This window comes from Equus asinus, chromosome 27 (genome assembly GCF_041296235.1).
Source record: "Equus asinus isolate D_3611 breed Donkey chromosome 27, EquAss-T2T_v2, whole genome shotgun sequence".
In the NCBI taxonomy this organism is placed as follows: Eukaryota; Metazoa; Chordata; class Mammalia; order Perissodactyla; family Equidae; genus Equus; species Equus asinus.
The window spans coordinates 16,057,231-16,076,889 of NC_091816.1; the positions used below are offsets into that span (position 1 = coordinate 16,057,231).

The following is a 19,659-nucleotide window of genomic DNA, read 5'->3' on the forward strand; positions in this document are numbered from 1 at the left end:
TTTATGAAATGTCCAAATTCACTTTTTTTGATATTAGTGCGTAGGATGTTTAGACACAAAGTGATTTAAAATTTATTGTTTGGGTTAATTTTGTAAGAGTTTACCGTCAACTGACGTAAGCGTTTTTTGGCATACAGTATATATTTTAAAGTTAATCAAAACCAACAAGAATTGGAGACATTCTAGTTTGAGAATCACTGACCTATGTTTGATATCAATCATGCTCTCCTTTGCACTTGCTTCTGAAATAAACACATACCTTAAATTTGAACCTGGCAATTGTGCCTGGGAAGAAGAACCTGATGATAATCACTATTGTTGATGCTATAGCCTGGGAGAACATGGCGCAAATGAAATACTTGTGGCTAAAAATCAAGTGGGCAGTACTGTAGAACTGACAGCAATGCTGTCTTATCTTAATCATTTATTCAACAAGTGTTTATTTAGTGCCTAAGGGGCCATAGACACTCTGCTAAACATTGGGAATATAAACCTAAATAATATATTCTACCTTACCTAAAGGAGCTTATAATTTTAAGGGAGAAACTCATGTAAACAAAAATAATAAGTCCTCTCATGGCCATAAACACCATGGAAAGTTTAACACAAAACACGGGGTCATCAATTCCTCTCTCCCTCCCTCCCTCCCTTCCTTCTTCCTTCCTTCCTTCTTTCCTTCTTTCCTTCTTGCTTTCTTTCTGTGAGTGGTGTCAGGGGTGGTGGACATGTTAGTTAGGGTTTCTAGGAGGAAATCCCTGAATGAGGCCCTCTGTGGTAAACCATATCCAGGTGAAATGGGAGTTGAGGTAGAGTTTCCTGCTCTATGGTTGAAGTCTTCCTTTCTTTCAGGCTTCAGATTCTTCCTATTCTAGAATCATCTCTTTGGGAAAGATAGCAGAGGCAACAATAAATTCCAGAGTATTACTTACAACTTTAAAATTCACTGGTCTCCTTGGAGGGAAACCACATTTCTCAGGAGTATCTCAGAGAAAATGGAGGGGAGACGTTTGTCAAAGAAAAAAATTTCAGAAAATTTCCCAGAACTAATGACCCAAGTCTTCAGGTTGAAGGGAATCAATAAAGTATGCAGTAATACAAGGAATAAAAATAGACTGCGCCAAGAAATAACTTTGCGAAATTTTAGAATTTTAGAGGTAAGCGAATGATCATAAAGGCTATCAGAGACAGAACAGAGAGTATTAAGCATCGGAAATCTGAATTATATTAGATTTCTCAATAGCAACACTGGAAAATAAAACAGTCAAATGAAAGAAAATGTAATCATAGTACACTGCTTGGCTTAGCTGAGAAAATTTTATGTAGCCAAAATAATGCAAATAGTAAATAGTGACTTAATAAAAAAAAACTATGAAACAGCTATTTTTGGAGCACAGGATTTGTGGAGGATGGGGTTAGGGAGAGACGGTGGAGAGAATAGTTTCAGAGAGCTAACTCTTCGTTTTCTATAGTAGGAAGTTAACAGATAATGTCTAACTTGGAAAAAAAATAGTACAATCACGTTGTTTAGAAATGTGGAGGTAAACGTCAGGAGAAATAGCTAAAAACAATTTTAAATTATCATGATTATATGTGTCATTTGCTTGAGATAAAGAAAATTTTCTGAATCTCAGAAAGCATGTTAAATAATAATCTAAATTTTAATGTGTTCCAGAGCAGTAATTTTAACAAAGAGTTGATACATAAATATAGGTGTAGTTCCACTAAAATATGTCCAACGGGACCAAACTATTCCCTTCAGCCCTTCCCCTCTCACCCCATGACCCCCTCACAGTTACACATATTCCTGCCTCATACCTTAAGAGAAATAAAGGTGCCAGTTTGCATATTTATTTTGGGCCAAGGATGTCAGTACAGTTTTCCATGAGATTCTTAGGTGATTTCTCTTATGCCTTCCTTTCATCCCCCAACCCTTCTGGGAACTCCTGAAATTTGGGACAAGTATTCTTGGTAATCCTCTTCGCTCTAGTCTTTCTAAAATGTTATCTGAGTAAAAGTTTAAGATACAGAAATACGTAAATAGCCTAAAATGAGTAAATGCATGAGAAAGCGGAATTCTCCATTGCACTATTCTCCAACTTCTCCTGGTCGCGTCACTCACAGTATTTGGAAAGATGGCAACTTTTTTGATTCAACCCCTCAAATGTGGGTATCTTGTTTTATCCTTTCAGAACATAGATGACATATATAGATATACATATATACACATATATAAACACAAGTATGTATATATATATATATATACATGCATCTGATTGACTCCTGAATCGTTTTTAAACATATTCACACAGATCTTGCTTATTTAATAGAAGAAAAAACAAAGACATAAGAATTCTGCCACTTTCTCTTTATTTTCCTACTTTTTCCTTAGATGGCCAGAATTACTTCTAGTTTTCCTTAGAGACTTCCTTCTTAATTACCTATCCCATACATATCTAGCTCATGTTCTCCTCTTACTACTGCTTTAAAGTATACATAAGTGTAATATCTACCACATAGCATGTACTCAGTCATTGTGGGAAGGAAGGGAAGACATAAGAGAGACGATCACTTTTTAATGAAAAGAAGATAAAACTCTCTAAAATGCACTCTTGCAAGAATAGAGAACCCATCTGAACCAAGAAAAAAACCTTCCTTCATTGGCCCACTTTGTTGCTAATATGATAAGCGTCAAGTTGATGAGATAGAGAGATTGGGAATCTGTCCTTTAGTGATTTGAAACCTTAATGGATCTTAGCCCACTTTCAGGGAGTCACATTTGCACACAATAAGTGTTCCATTCACTTGAATTGAATTAGACAATTAGAACAGAATCAACAACACAGAAACAGACATGACCATAGCTTAATACAGTTCTTCAAATGTGCTCTCACTGACATCAAAGTAAATCTTCAATACAGTGAGGCCAAAGTAAAATTTGTTTTCTTGATGGAGCTGTCAAAGAACAAATCATCTAGCAAACAAAATGGTGCACATTTGGGCATCTTCTCACTGTCCCCCAGCTCAATGATAACATGAAGAGGAATGCTTCTCATTGTCAAACTGATGTTACATATTCAACATACTTAGACGCAGCAACACAGCCTAGGAAAGATATGATTCTTCCTAATTCCTTTATGTAAATGCATAAACAAATAGAAAATAAGATAACACATTTTTAAAAAGCATTCCTACGAGTCTAGTCAGGATAGCCAACTTTTACTAAAAAACCCTTAGCACTTTTTCTTTGAAATACTCTTGCTATTTCATCCAAGTTAGACAGGGCTATAATTGGGCTGTGGGCGAGAGAGACCTTCAATAACAGGATGCAGGGATTTATCTCCGTATGATTTCATGCAGATTTCCTTTTTTTAGTGGTAATCTGTGTCTTAATCCTTCGCGCAATCATTATCCACCTACTTTTACATACTTTGTCAAATGTTGGAATTTACTCATTATGCCTCATTAGCTGTTGGTGGAAAAAACAAACTCCTGTTAAAATTCTTTATTGGTAAATTCCTTAACGACGCTTAAAATATTATATATGAAATAGCTTCCTAAATGTCTCAGCAGCCTAAATAGCAGCCTAAATGTCTCTAGGCTGTCTGGAAATCTTCAGAAATTTTAGTAAATTACAGAATAACCCATCTATAATGAACTAAGTCAGTGGAATAAGTAGTACATCACTTTTTCCGAGAGACACATCCAGGCTTCCATCATTTTTGGTCTTTAGGAGAAAAATGAAGAAGTAGGCACTCAACTTAAAAATATTCTTTTAACATTTACCTACTTAAATATATATATATATTTCAGCTTTACTGAGCTTAGAAAACTTTTTCTCATTCTTAGCTCTCAGAGTCAAAGCTATTGCAAGGATGAGACATTTTGAAAGTGAACTCAGTCAATACAGTACAAGTCCGCTCATCAGAAAAGAGCAGGGTGTTACAAGATTGCAAGTTATTATTTCTGTGGTGCCCTATTTTTACCTCCAGCTTCCCACTATTTCGTGGAGCCTTAGTAGTTTCTAATTTTCCTGCAGGCAGGAACCCAGATGCTGCAGTGTTTGACTTACCACCACTTTATAACTCAGGTCAGCCAGGTTTGCAGATTCTCTTAACGTTTTCTTAAATAACCCACATGTAATTTGAGGAAATCTTGGAACATTCTACCATATTTGCCTGATATCATCACTAAGACTTTTCTGGGGATAATTGGTTTCCAAGAAATCCCAGAATTAACACAGTCATGAGGGACAATATTGCATCTTGGATGCATTATTTTCTAGATATCTGTATTCTCTTTGGGTTTTATGTTTTGTTTTTTAAAAAGTACACAGTCTTCTCAATAATAGAGTTCCATCCTATACAGAATCCTTTGAGTATTTAGAACTACAGTGTATCTTAGATATTTCTGCAAATAAATTCATTAATGAAGTCATTTTTTTGCCTTGATATCTCTTTTCTACAGAATCCTTTATAATCAAAGAAAAGTATTGCCTTTGCTCTGAACTTGTTTCACTTAGGATTTTTCATGCAACAGGAAAAAGCTTAGATCTGGATTTGATATCAAGAGTTTGGCTGCCTTTTTTTCTTTTTTTTTGGATGGCAAAGCAGTATGATTGAAATGTGGTTTTGCCTTATTATAAAAAGATATTTCCATTCAACAAGGGACACAGATGATAAAGCTTTATCATCAGCATGGCGAGATGTAGCTTTGCTTTAAGTGGCCACTTCCTATTTTTAGCTTTGCTATCATTTCCAAGAACACTCTAATGGTAGACACAGTAACAACCAAATGCAAATAAGAGATGTAGATACATCAACACATGTGCTTGGATAGCTAGGTGACAGCAAGATACTGAGATTTCAGTCATTCAATAAGTACAACTTTCACTGAAATTAGGAGCATGAAATTCTTGGGAACTTAGCCACTTCTGTTAGGTTGGTATCCTACCAGGGGCTGATGACTCTGATAACAACTTTTGTCTTCTCTATTTAATATCTGTAATTGTCATCTTGCCATCTCTGGACATACATATCAACTTGATTTTATTACCAAGTGTTCTTCTATATACCCAAGTAATAGTAGGTGCATCAGAAAGTTTTTATGATCATGATAATAGTAACAGTAAAAAAAGCTTCCATTTGTTAAGCATTTACTGCAGGCCAGGTACTGTATTTTGTGTTTTACTTACACAATCCCCTTTAGTAATAATACTCACAAATACTCTATGAGACAGGTACGATTTTGGCAGGACTAAGTAACTAGATCAATGTCCTCACCTATTGGTGGGTAGGGATTATTGTCTCCAATTTTTGTGACGGCATGATGTCTGTTAAAGAACCATTTTTTTTCTGGTGATTTGGGTTAGTTATCTAAGTTTTGTGTTCCTCAGTTTTCTCACTTCTGTAATGGGGATAATGGAAATTGTTGAGGGAAAAATAATGATATTGAGCTAAAATAATAATAGCCAGCCCTGCTGGTCTAGTGGTTAAGGTTCGACACTATATCCAGTTCATTTCCCCGTCAGAGAACCACACCACCCATCTGTCAGTTGTCATACTGTGGTGGCCGCATGTTGCTGTGATGCTGAAAGCTAAGCCACTGGGATTTCAAATACCAGCAGGGTCACCTATGGTGGACAGGTTTCAGCAGAGCTTCCAGACTAAGACAGACTAGGAAAAAGGACTTGGCCACCCACTTCCAAAAAAATGGGCATGAAAACCTTGTAAACAGCAGCGGAACATTGTCTGATATAGCCCTGGAAGATGAGAGGATGGTGCCAAAAGAGCGGGCAGGGTTCTTCTCCATTGTCCGCAGGGTCACTAGAAGTTGGAATTGATGGTACTAACAAAAATAATGATAATAATGAGCTAATAACATATGTAGAACACTTAATCCATGGCATATTGCAAGAATTTACCAGATGCTAAGCGATATGATGATAAAGAGGGTGACAACTCCTTTAGTTGTTGATGGATCTTAGCTGCAGAATTCATGGCTAAGTATGAGCTGAAACTATTGCTTGTAAGCCCATGTTATTGCAACATGATGAGCGACTTGGCCAAAATGTGAAACGCCATGATTCTTTCTTTCCTGACTAATTGACCTCTCATTTTTTTAAACAAAGATTTGTTTGTTATTCTGTATGCAAAACAATTTGCACATATAAAATCTCATCTGACGCTCAAAATGACCTGGTGATATAAATATTTTCATTATCTTCCCTACTTTACCAATAAAAAGCAGAAGCTCAAAGTAGTTGTGGGGCGTGGTTCAAATCACAGAGCATCAAGTGGCAGAGATGCAGCTCAGAGCCAGTTTTCTGACTCTGCCTGGGAGCTTCTCAGTACACCACCCCATTTAAATTGTGGAAAATTCACTAGTGCTCTGCTCTCACTGGCCGCGTGTAACTTTTAATTTCCAACTATTTCTGGATGCTCATGCTACTTTCTGGTTCTTAATGAACTTGTAATGTCATCTTAGGAGAGTATTGTTAACCTCTGGCCTCAGGCTCTGATGACTCTTGCCAACCTCTTTTTTTTCTTTCCCCCTTTAAAAATTATGGCTCTATCATTACAGGATGTCTAGAAAATTAAGAAAGGCCCACAATGCCCACTCTTCAACACTGATTCTCCTTTCCTTTCTTTCTTTTTTCCTTCCTATTTACTCCACAAACACTTATTGACTTTCAGATATTGACAACACCTGACATGCCAGGTGTATTGCTAATTGCTGGGAATAAAAAGAAACTCTAAGTGAATTTCTAAATTTGTTCTCTGATCTTCCTACTTCCTTTCTGTCTCATTTCCATTAAGAGAACTGATTTTCTTTTTGAATTATTTGAATTGAATTATTAAAACATTTCGTTCATTCATTCTAGTATAAAAACCTTTTCACACGTACAACTAGCTACAATTTTTTTTTCTACCCATCTGTCTTAACTATTGAGCAAGTTCATATGCACACAGTTTGCATTGCCTTTCAGGGTTTTTTTTGCATCAGAGTCCCTGTTCAATCTTTTCAAGTTCACTTATAAACTCTATAATCCACTGAATCAAAATCAACAATCTTTTTTTAACTAGATCTCAAGACCCACACTTCACCTTTATTCTCACTTCCTTGAAACCTAATCCCATCTATTTCTCAAAACTCTATGAACGGAATAGCAGTCTAATGCCAAACAGAACCATAGAAGTCAGTGTTGCATTTAGACATCCACACCAAAGTCAAACTGGAGTCAGGCTTCTCTGTAAACCTGTTTAGTTTAGGTCATGCACATATAGGGCATATCATTCATGTGGGGAAGGAGGCGCGATATTCACGCCACTTCCTTCAAATCTGGAGGTTTTTACTTTTCCCTCATCCTCTTTAACTTCTCATGTCTTAATTTCTTGACATGGCTCTATTTTGATAATAACATTTTCTAAGCCTGATCTGGGTCACCTCTAATTGGAACTTCGCTGTCCTGTAATGATTTCTACAGAGAGATTCTCATTGGAAGATAATACTGGCACCAATTCATTCATTCTCCAAGAAGAAACAAATAAGATGGAAACAAAAGATAAATTTTGAATGTCCCAATTTAGATTCATTTGAAGCCTATAAGACGGAATCCTCTAGAAGTAAGATTAAACCATGCCTAAAGTACTTGTAGTGAGGTGTACGGTATGCACAGGTTTGGATGGAGCCAGAAATACTGTCCTTGTTTATTATAATGACCTTAACAAAAAAAAAATAAATGGATGCCCTCTCTTTCACGCAGCCCTCTAGTAGTCATGCAGTCAGCTATATAGGCATCTGCTTTACTGCGTTTATTCCTCATTCCAATAAAGAGGACTGTGGTGACACTGGAAGTGTTGAATAGCATATCTTTTAAGTGTTAATAACATCAGGAAATTTCATCTGGTTCATAAAAATGGAAAAAAAGTATTAAGACACACATTCTCTCTAAAGAAATGTCATGTCCTAGAAATGACATATATTAATTTTATGAGACAGTCTCTTGGAAAGTGCAGGGTTTCAGCGTGCATAGCAACATATATTGTCATACCTGAAGTATGATGCAGATGAAAGAGCCAACTCTCCCGTTTTACGCTGCACTGGTCAGACGTTTACTTACATGCTGTACCAGATTCTATAGTCTACAACCAAAGGACTTTGCAGAAGGTTCAGAGTAGATATATGAGTCAATTAAAGGATTGAAAATAAGCTGTAGAAGAGAAGATGACAGGAAGTGGGCTTATTTGGCCTAGAAGCATACACTTATGTTTTCATATGTCCAGTTAGGCTTTTCGTATTTCCACTGAGGAAAAAACCCAGAGAAGTGGAAACAAGTTGCAGCAATAGAGATTTGGGTTAGATAATAGAAAGCAAGTCTGGGTACATGAGACTTAAATTGATTCCCTGGGGGTGTAGTAAAATCTCCTCTGGATGTCACCCGTTGGGGTAGGTTCATTATGTTACTATTTGAATACAAGGATATGAATCAGACAAGCTCTTTTCTAGCCCTATGTTTTTAAGAAACATCCGTTTAAAGTTAATATAATTATTAGCATATGGATTGATTCTGTTTGCATAATCATAAAATGTTATAAGGTCACAAACAAGTTATTCCTTTAAAGTATTTGTGGAAGGCATACAACATCTTTTTAAGAAAACTTTTGCATTTGGGAAAATTTCATTACTTAGTAAATTTGATTCTTTTTTAAAAGCATGATTTTTTTTCCACACTGCAACACTAGTGGCAGCTTTAGCCTTTTTTTTGTTTTTAAAGAGGAACTCCAATTTTCTGTCTAAAAGTAGCCTTCTGCTGGACATGTTCATACTTTATTCTGCATAATTATTATTTGACAGCAAAGCGATGTAATATAAAGATATCTGAATATGAAACGTGGTACTGTGGTTCCACTGTCATCTCGTCCACTAGCTAGTGGTGTGACCTTGGACAGGTCACTTTTGAATGTCATTCCTTAGCTCCCTTGTGGCAACCTCACGAGTGTTAAAAGAGTGCTATCTTGTGTTCTTTCCTTCTTTGAAATTCTACTGAGGGATTTTATTAAATGGTAATTTAGATAAGCTAGTATTTTATTTTTCACATATTTAAAAATAGATTCTTTTTTATCATATTTAAAAGTCAACAAGATAAATTGTTAGTGAGTAGTTAAAAATCATCGATATAGTTATTCTAGCATAGAATTTAAGAATAACTAGCTAATCCAGCAAATGGTCACCTTGTACTATGTAAAAATATAATGAAAACACTTGATTTCTTATGATCCAAATGTCAAATAGTTCTCATCTTTCATTAAGTAAATTTCCTGTTCATCTGATAGATTTAGAAATATACATGAATATTTGTTCCTTTCACATACCATAAAATAATGATTTTTCATTCTAAATATTCAGAAGTATAATATAACAGTATGTTATGCATTAAAAGTCCATGCTATTTCAGTAATTAGTAAATTTCTTTCCTTATACATTGCACACTTACATATCTAAGATGCCTTAAAGAGACTATAGCCCCGTGGAAATGCAATTTAATGATTATCTGAATTATGAACACATGATCAGTTTTCCATACGATCGTAGTGATTTCCGGCTGCCTTAAAATAGTAATAATGAATGTCATTGTCACTGAGATTTACTTCAATTATTGAAAACTATTCACAGAAAATATGTCCTGAGCAGTGACTCCAGGAATGTTAATATAAATTAAATCTAATTCTGGGACTTAAATTTTTGAAAATCAGATTCAATCCTATTTAGGATAGAAATAATTTCCGAAATTTTATGTGTGTACTTTTTTTTCCTAGTAAAACTTTTAAGCTGCACATTAGCAGCTTGACCTGTGGTTGAAAACTGGTGTGGAGAAATGTTGAGGAATCCAATCTTCATATTTTAAATGAGGCACAAAATATCCTTTGGAGATTCATTATTAAGAAAAGTCACTCTAGTCCTGTCTAGTCTCCCTGTTGGCAAAAGAAGGGGAGATAAAAATAATTCATTTACACCTCACGCTTTTGTGTGAGAATATGTATTTGTTTCATCTTATGCCATGTAGTAGGAAACCTGGTCTTTTAGCTCTATTCATAAATAAGAACAAAAAAGGATCAAAATAAAAATCTTAGTTTATGGAGGAAAAGACTAAAATCTCTATGGAGCCTATTTTAGAACTGACATTTTGCTAAAACAATTTGACTGACAGTCTTCTACTTACTAAAACACTTTCCACCTCTGATTTCATGGCTTGGCTCTAAAACCTAGGAAATCACCACTCAGTGCAAGATGCTAACGTTTCTCTCGATCTTTCTGCCTCTTCAAAGATTGTTTCCAAGTAGAAAGATAGATAGTCCACAGCGTCTTACCTAGAGATCGAGGAGCTGAAACTCCAAGGCATGACATTGTTCAACACTCAGGCTAGGAGAGAAGTCCGTCCCCGTTAGTTTCTCCAAAATATAAGTTCACATTTCGTGGTTGAGATCATTGCTCTATTCTAAGCAGTTTTACGCAGTGTGTGATTCTAACAAAAACAGCCTCTGCAGCTGGAGGGAGCCTTCGCTAAAGCAGGAGTCTGTCAAGGCGTTCCTAGTGACTTCTGTCTACTAAATTCAGACTGATGTTTTGCGAAAGGGGCCTCCACCACCAGGCCCAGATTGCCTGCAAGCATTTCCTGCCTCTGAGTAGTGTGCATGTGAGAAAGACTGCACGATGCGGAGGGGAGGGGGAGAGAGCAGAGCCCGCCCGGGCGTTTTAGGAGTTCTGATTTTACACAGAACTGAAGTGAGTTTGTCAAAGCTCTTGAGATGATTAGCTGGAGAGTCATAAAGTTGTAGAGCTTTTTCTATCCCACGCTGCTTATGAAAAAAATAAAAAAGGAAAGAAAACATAGTTCTCTTCCCTCATATACAACTTTTCCACTCTGTTAAGTGGATATACACAACTTAATCAAAATACCTTTGCAGTTCTCATTTCAAAAGATCTTTCAAGAAAGTAAGATGAATTTTAATACCATAATTCTTCTAAACTTGCAAACCTTTTTTAGACTACTTACAATTTTAAATGCTGCAGCCTGACATATCCTACCTGAGAGATCTGTAAGTAACATCCCAAGAATCCAGTAAATAGAACACTTTCTTCAAGATCTCTCCAATCCCAAGAATCCTTCCCAGAAGCAAGTAGTCTGTGTCTTGGCATATGCAGCATTACCTCTAGTCGGAATCCTCCAGTTACACAAATCCAGTGCTGGAAAAGCAGAAGACAGACTCCATCTTGATCTTATTACGGTCTTGCTGACATTAACCACTTGCAACCGCTTCCATCTAGCATGACAGAGTCCCTGAATCACGTCTCTAAAGCAGTTCACAGTATCTGCATCCTCCGGCTGACACAAATTTCGTGAACTATCATCTGTTTATCTTTTCTTCTTTCTTGTGCCTCCCCTGAATGACTTCCTCCTAGCTGCTCCAGGCTGGGAAATTGGACTACCATTTGGTTTTGATTAAAACCAGACAGCCAGCTCTGGAGAATTTAGGGAATAAGCTAATGGAAATTGCGAGTATGGCTTTAATTAGTGCATCAATTAATAATAGATGTTAGCTCGTCTTATAATAAGATGACACAAATATAAACACAGAGGAAGCTCAAGTGGTTTCAGGAAAGAAGTTACACCAATTCTCATTTCTTTATGACCCAAAATTCTCCTTAGGGAAAGTGGAAGGAAAGAAGAGAGATGTGGCCTTGGGACATCCAGGTTGTGGATAGGCGTGTGGAGCCGGCTTGGTTGTTTATATGAGAGAAACAGGAAACAGCATCTCTGAGTTTAATTATCTTGCTTGGTTGAAATTGCTCAGTATGTCTCCCTTCTACTTTATTTACAATCAATAGATTCTCTTACTATTTATGACTTAAGCATTTTCTTCAGTGATTAGTAATTGGATTAATCTGATTATTAGGTCTGTGTGTGCCTGGCAAATTTCAAGGGATTTCCAATAATGGGAGGCATAAGTACAATTCCAATTTCAATATGAGAAATGAGTGACATATAAAGAGGTACAAGAAATATTAAACCAATTAGCCCTAAGATCCATCCTGTACATCTCTGAAATTTTAAGTAGTTTTTATCATTCACTTTTATTCTCAGTTGGCTCTATTTTTATAAAGGCTGACAGATACCTGGATATTACCTAGCCATCTTTTTACTACTCCCTGAGAATATTGGGTAAGTAATAACACAAAGAAATATGATGTTACAGCTACTATTTCTTTTCTTATTGGCTAATTAAAATCTTTCAAAATTAACGCAAAGCATGGACTATGAGAGAAATATTAAATGGCAAGAATAGCATATTGCGCATGGATTTGAAGATGAGAAGCATTCAAATAAAAACATGTGGGCAGAAGAAATTTTTAAGAGTTTATATCAAAACATTACTGATTAAAAAATAAGCATTTAGATGCCTTTTATTTAACCTTTAACCATACGGCAAGAAGGAAGTCCATGCTTTCATAAATTCTTTAAAAAGTTATTTATATTCATATCTAAAATACTTCCACTGACACTATGCCCAATTAATCTTCCCAATAATCTTTGTGTGTATTCTTATTTTGCTTTTACAGATAAAGTATTAGAAATTTATGGAAGTAATTTTCTCACAATCAAATGATGGAAAGTGGCCAAGTCCACATTGGAACCCAGATTTTCTAACTCTACATTTTGTGCCTTTCCCCTCCCTATCAGAGTTCAGCTGCCTCTCTTGTCTCCCAATTAGTTGCTGTGTGAAATTGGGAGGGCTTCTGAAACTCTCTGAGTTTCACATTCCTCTTTAAAAATGGGGACAATTCCACATAACTTGCAGATTGGAAAGCAAGATCAACTTTATACACACATATATTTATAAATTTATATTTATTTCCCTTAGGAAAACAGTGGAGCAGAATGGAATGAGAACTGATGTCAGTTCTTTCCTAAAATAACTTGCGTATCTCTATCTCCATCTCTATCTCTATCTCTGCCTCTAGTATATAGTGGGCGCTCAATAAATATTAACACTCTGTTAATTCTTCTCAGCCGGAGTCTCCTCATGAGTTCTATAATCCCGCCTTATATAATTTAGCCTTGTTTTTGTTTACATTGGCCTGAGGAAATAACAAAACTCTATTCACATACATTTATAAATGCCTTTTTAGATATCTAGACACTCTTATTGGTAATTTTCTCCTTAATGTGCTCTTCCCTAAGCAAATAAGAATTCATCCTTATTCTATTATTAGAGGATTACTTCCCAAATCTTTAATTACTCATTTATTTTTCATCCTTCATTTACCTGGCTCCAAACAAACCTCAGGACTTATATCCTCATGAAGTCTTTACCAAATACGAGTATAAGGGTAATTAAGGAGATAATTTCCTAAATATTTAACATAGTGTCAGGCACATAGAAAGGGTCCAAAATGTTTGGCCCCTTCTCCTTTCTACTTCTAAATCTGAATACATACTCCCTTAAGTGCCTATTGCTCTAGACTAGATCAGCTAAGAAAATACGGTATAGAGGCAGTTACAAAGTATCAGGATAGGAGTCTGGCTCCAAAACCAACAAGCATGATGACCCAGTGCAAGTTGCTTAACCTGTGTAAGCCTCCGCTTTAGCCTCTGGATCAAAAATTTTTTTAAAATTAGAGATGATAGTCTATGTCAAGCCAATGGTATTCACTGCTAACTAGAATTATTTTTTACTATTTAAATTATTGTTCTTTACCATGTCTACATCTGTCTTCTGTGATGACGTTTTAAAGAATCTGGTTATTGAACTCAGCATTAAATGTATGCATTTGCAATAATTTTATTGGTGGAGCAATTATATACTTTTCTTTTAAGAAAAGAAAGTGGTAAAATGAGGATTAAAACTTATTGTGAAGATCAACTTTCTTCCAACCTCCTATGATCTAAATAATAACATCGCCTGTGATTGACAAGTCAATCCCCAGCCGTCTTCAGGAAATTTGAATCTGGGCTTTTTTAAAAGAATTATTCAATGAGTCTAATGTAATCCAACAAAATTTTGACTGTAAAGTGAGACCTATCTTTTGAAAAGAATGTCCTACTCTTTATAAATTGATTAGTGAACATCATTAATTCCACACCCACATTTAACATTTGTGATATTGTGAATGTAAGTAGGCTTTTATTCTGTCCATTTTGATAAAGAAACAGTATCATAAGAGTAGTGAACTTAAAATTATAAAGAGAATGAAGGCCTTTAAAGCACTTTTGAAGCGTCCACACATGTACGGTTAGTGGAATAAACGTAGGAGCACTTTGTCTATGAAAACTGATCCTCCAAAAATCTGTATTTAACAACTTTGCTTGCAGCTTGTTGGAGTTACCACGTATATGTCAAAACAATAAAAATAGAATGCACTTAGGATTTCTGGTTAACGTTTTCAGTAGTTTTTAGATGTACTTTCTTCCAATAGATTCATTTCAATAGACATACACCCGTGTAGGAAAAAAAAAATGCAAGTTTTTAGTTTGTATTTAATAATCTGCATGTGCATTATTAGCTGTTTTAATCAACTTTGTCACACTTTTGACACTCTACTTTCACTAGACATTTATTATTCACCCAGTGTATTCATTATAGGAACACAATTAAGTTTGATGTTGAACTAACAAAAGGATCAAAAGCATATAAATTTTCCAAAACCAATTGTAACTGCTTCTTAGATTATTATGTTTATTGCTTCCTTTCATTGAAAATGATTACAACCCAAGAATAACTTTGGAAAAAAAAGTATCTTGATAAATTTCAAATAGCTTTGAAAACATAAACTTTCCATGTAGCAGAAAAATTATCTTGGCACAGAAGTAAGAGTATATATGATCCTAGAAACTGATGCATGTTCCTGCCTGTTCAATAGGGCCAGGATACTCTTAGAAGCATGAAGACTCCAAGCCATATAAGACTCATTTTAGAGAGGTCTGATGTGCCCAGCCAGTAGAAGCTGAGGTTGTTTCTATGTCACACTATGAAAACTTAAGCCAACATCACCATGTGGCACATTTCAGCATCTTTGCTAAGCGCTGTTGTAATATTCTCTGAAATTATCATTTCATGGCTAAAAAATATCCTTGCGTCTTCAGTCTACTCAAAAGTGCTCCTTCTTCACTGTTGATTTAGAGCCCACACTCTCTCTAGTGTCTTTTACAGTTCTTTCAAGTGGGGCCTCACATGGTCTCTTACACCATCTGTTCACCTGGGGAAAGTGGGAAAAACCTATGACCAGACTCCTCGATGCCAGTCCAGATTCCTTCTCCTTAGTAAAATCTCTGCTCCAATTAAGTCTCTGCCCTTTCAGAGTCATTCTACCTGACTCCTTCTCCCGTACTCTACCATAGAGGCTTGTGTATGTTAATTTCTGTTAAAATACAAGTATTCCTTTAGTCTTTTTCTCTTTAACATGGAATCACTGGAGGACCTCAGTATACATACAAAGTGAGCATACTTAATACCCATCCACACATTCGGGTGACGTTTACTGACTATTTACTATACTCACGGTACTGTTCTACGCACTTGGGATATATCACTAACCACAACCAGACAAAAACCAAAAGAACTTTGCCCTCAAGAAGCTTAAATAGGAGCTAGGGGGTTGGTAATCAACACTAAACGTTATAAATATGTAAATTGTCTAGTAGATAGATAATTACCAGGGAAAATAGAAAGTGCACAGCATGATAAAGAGTATGAGGAGCAAGGGTTGAGGGGCAACCATGTTACAGAATTAAATAAGAGATACTAGGGTAGGTCTCCCAGGGGGACTTTTTAGTACAGATTTTAAAAGGGTGAGAGAGACGACCATATAGATATCTGGACATTGCAGAGTTCCAGCAGAGTAAACAAGGTCCCAAGGATGAGAGTGCCTGGTAGTCTCCAAAAAGAGCAAGGGGATCCGTGTGGCCCTGATGGAAGGAGAAAGGGCTAGAGGACTAGACGACGCACTCAGGGAGGGAAGGAGGAAGGGGTTAGGGCGTGTCTGGTAGGGACTTTGGCTTTGACTCTGAGTGATGAGTGGAGCCCTTGTAAAGTTTTGAGCAGAGGAGCGGCAAGGTCTGCTTTACATTTTAATAGGGTTACTCTGGCTGCTGTGTTAATAGCAGGCTGAAAGGAATTAAGGGCCAAAGCAAGGAGACTGGGTAGGGAGGTCACTATGGTAATCCAGGTGAGAGACACGCAGGGTGGCTCAGAGGGAGGCGATGAGAAAGGTCAGATGTGAACTTCCTTTTTGGTGTTTAGCGCCAAGAGTGCTTCCTGAAGAATGAAATTTGCTATGCAAGAGGAAAAGGAAAGTCAAAAAAGCTTCTTGAGCAACTCAAGGAGGGAGCTGCCATCAACTAAAAGAGAAGCTTGGAGGTGAAGTGAGATTTGCGTGGTAGAGAGCAGGATTTTAGTTTTGGACACATTACATTGGTGATGTCTGTTAAACATTTCTAATAGAAATGTCAAGGTGGCAGTTGCATATATGAATTCAAGTTTGGAAGAGAGGTTTCGGCTGGAGAAATCAATTTGGGAGTGAAACATATAGCGGCAATTGAAAGCAACAGACTGAATGAGATCCTCAAGAGACTAAATGTAAATAGAGAAAGTAAGAGGAGAAAGAGCTGATTGGCCACTGGATTTAATAATGTAGATGCCACTGGTGATAATGACAGGAACAAGTTCAGAGACTCTATGGACAAAAGCATCAGGCTTAGTAGCATAGTTTAAAGGAGACTTTGAGGAAAGGAATTGGAGACACAAGTAGAGTCAATTCTTTTGAAGCTGTACTGCAAAAAGAAGCAAAGAAATGACGGGGTAACTGGGATCGTGTGAAGGTTTTATTAGGATGGGAGAATAAGAGTCTGTTTGCAAATTTTTGTTTTGTTTTGTAATCGGTATGGTATTTTCCCAAGGGGAGGAGAATGATGATGTAGAAAAGAGAGTGGAAAAGTATGGGAGAGGATTTTTGAGTAGGAGAGAGAACTTGGGACCTAGAGCATGGAGACTGATTTTAGATAGGAGTATGATACATGTGAAAATTTTAGTGGATATTAGATATCACGAGTCTGTTAGTCACTCAGCAAACTTCAGCTAACCACTATTACAGTTTTGCTTGCTATTCAATTTAAAATTATTTTCTGTTGTTCTTAGTCACATAAAATTACCCATAATAGATAATTGGTTAACTAGATGATATTAAAGGAAGAGAAAAACGCAAAAATTTTGTAAACCTGCTTTTCTGTGTTATTCAATACATAAACCCACCTCCTGTTGTTCTCTGATGAAACCTGGTACTGCCAGGTTCAGGAGGACCTTTTCCCCTGACACTGGACTCTCACTCCAGTTCCATCCCTTAAGGTTGCAAAGAAAGGTATAGCTTTTGTGTTTCTCTCAACTTCTGGTAGTGTATTTTTGTTGTTTTCTAGTTCTGAGTCCTTTTCCTAATTTCTTCATTTTTATTTTTCAATTCCTCTTTCAGTCCTTCTAGATTTCAGTTGCTTTTGGCGTTTCTCATATGTATTTTAATACCTTTATTGAGATATAATTGACACACAACAAACTGCACATATTTAAAGTGTGCCATTTGATTGCTTTTGACAAATGCATACACTGTGATACCATCCTCACGATCAAAATAATGCACGTCCCCATCACCTCCAAGGTTCCTCATGCCTCTGTCATCCCTCCCCTTTGCTCTTTTCTCCCTCTCCGACCTCAAGCAATGACTGTTCTGCTTTCTGTCACTGCAGATCAGTTGAAATTTCCTAGATACTTATTTACATGAAATCATATGTATGTATTTTCTTCTGGCTTCTTTCACTTAGCATAATTATTTGAGATCCATCCACGTTGTTGCATGTTTCAACAGTGCATTCCTTTATATTGCTAAGTAGTGTTCCGTTGTAGGGATAAACCACAGTTGGTTTATCCGTTCACCTGTTAATCGACTTTTGGGACAATAACATTGGGACAAAGTTAGTACTTGACTATTACAAATTAAGCTCCTATGAACATTCACGTACAAGTCTTTGTATGCACCTATTCTTTCATTTCCTTGGATAAATACCTAGGAGTGAATGGCCGGGTCATTTGATAGACATATTTCTAACTTTTTCAAGAACTAACAAAGTGTTTTCTAAGGTGGATGTTCCATATTATATTTCCACCAGAAGTTTCTGAGAATTTTTGTTGTTACACAGATTTGACAACACTTGGTATGATCAATTTAATTTTAGCCTTTCTGATGGATGCTTAGTCACATTTCATTGTGATTTAATTTGCAATTTCCTAATGATTAATAATGTAGGCATCTTTTCCCACGCTTATTTGTCATCAGTATATCTTCAGTGAAGTGTCCGTTTAAATGTTTTGTCCTTTTAAAAAAAAATTGGGTTGTTGGTTTCCTTATTATTGAGTTATGAGACATCTTTATATATTCTGCATATGGGTTCTTTATCAAGTGATTTGCAAATATTTTATCCCTATGTATTTGTCTGTATATTTTTTTAACAGTGGCTTTTGGAGAGTAGAAGTTCTTACTTTTGATAAATGAACAATTGTCAGTCTTTTTCTTTTATGGATTGTGCTTGTGGTCTCATGGCAAAGAAATTAGGTTTCATTGCCTAATCTAAGATCACAAATGTTTTATGCTAGAAGTGTGATGGGTTTAGATTTTACAGTTAGGTTCTTTGAGACATTTAGAGTTAATTTTTTTATATGACAAGAGTATGGACCAAAGTTCGTTTCTTTTTTTTCCCTGGAATGTGGATATCCAGTTGTCCTAGCACTATTTGTGACAATCTTTTCTCCACAGAATTGTCTTTGTTCCTTTAACAAGAATCAATTGACCAAACATATGTGGTTCTATTTCCAGACTCTCTATTCTGTTCCGTTGATGTATTTGTTTATCTCTTATGCAATACCACACTGTATTGATTATCGTAGCCTTACAATAAGTTTTGAAATCAAGTGTTATAAATATTCCAAGTTTGTTCTTCTTTATCAATGTTGTTTTGGATAATCTAGGACCATTGTATTTCCATATGAATTTTAGAAGCAGCTTGTGCATTTCTACAAAAAAATCTGTTGGGATTTCGATCAATTTGCTATTTAGATCAATTGGGAGATAATTAATATTTTAATAATACTGAGCCTTCTGTTCCATGAACACAGTGTATCACTTCTTTTATATACATTTTCAATTTCTCTTTGCAGCATTTTGTACTTCTCACTGTAGAAGTCTTGCACATTTTTGTCAGATTTATCTCTAAGTATTTCATGTTTTTGATTCTATTGTAAATGATATTTTTAAAAATTTCCATTTCCAATTGTTTATTGTATTATATAGAACACAATTCATTTTTGTACATTGATTCATATCCTGAAAACTTGCAAAACTCACTATTTCTAGTAGCTTTTTGAAGATCCCTAAGATTTTCTACAAAGCTGATCATGTTGTATGTGAATAAAGATGGTTTTGCTGCTTCTTTTTCAATCTGAATGCTTTTTATTTACTTTTTTGATTTTTTTTTCCCCACAGGCTAAAATATGCACTATGGTGTTGAATAATATTGGTGAAAGTGGATGGTCTTGCCTTGTTTTGGATCTGAGGGAAAAA

At 36.0% G+C, this 19,659-nt stretch overlaps 1 protein-coding gene across 9 annotated transcripts in view; it reads right to left on the bottom strand.

Annotated features, from left to right (window-relative positions):
• Positions 1-19,659, bottom strand: part of DLC1 (DLC1 Rho GTPase activating protein) — a 479,646-nt gene that overhangs the window by 382,520 nt on the left and 77,467 nt on the right. For 5 of the 9 annotated variants that reach the window (XM_070500030.1, XM_070500038.1, XM_070500037.1 and 2 more), the window contains exon 1: positions 10,368-11,404. The exons of 1 other annotated variant lie outside the window; for it this stretch is intronic. The gene's annotated coding sequence lies outside the window, so the exon portion shown is untranslated. Of the gene's footprint in view, positions 1-8,050; positions 8,210-10,367; positions 11,762-19,659 lie in introns of those variants that run through there. 3 more of the 9 variants (XM_070500031.1, XM_070500032.1, XM_070500033.1) reach the window with 3 other exon arrangements.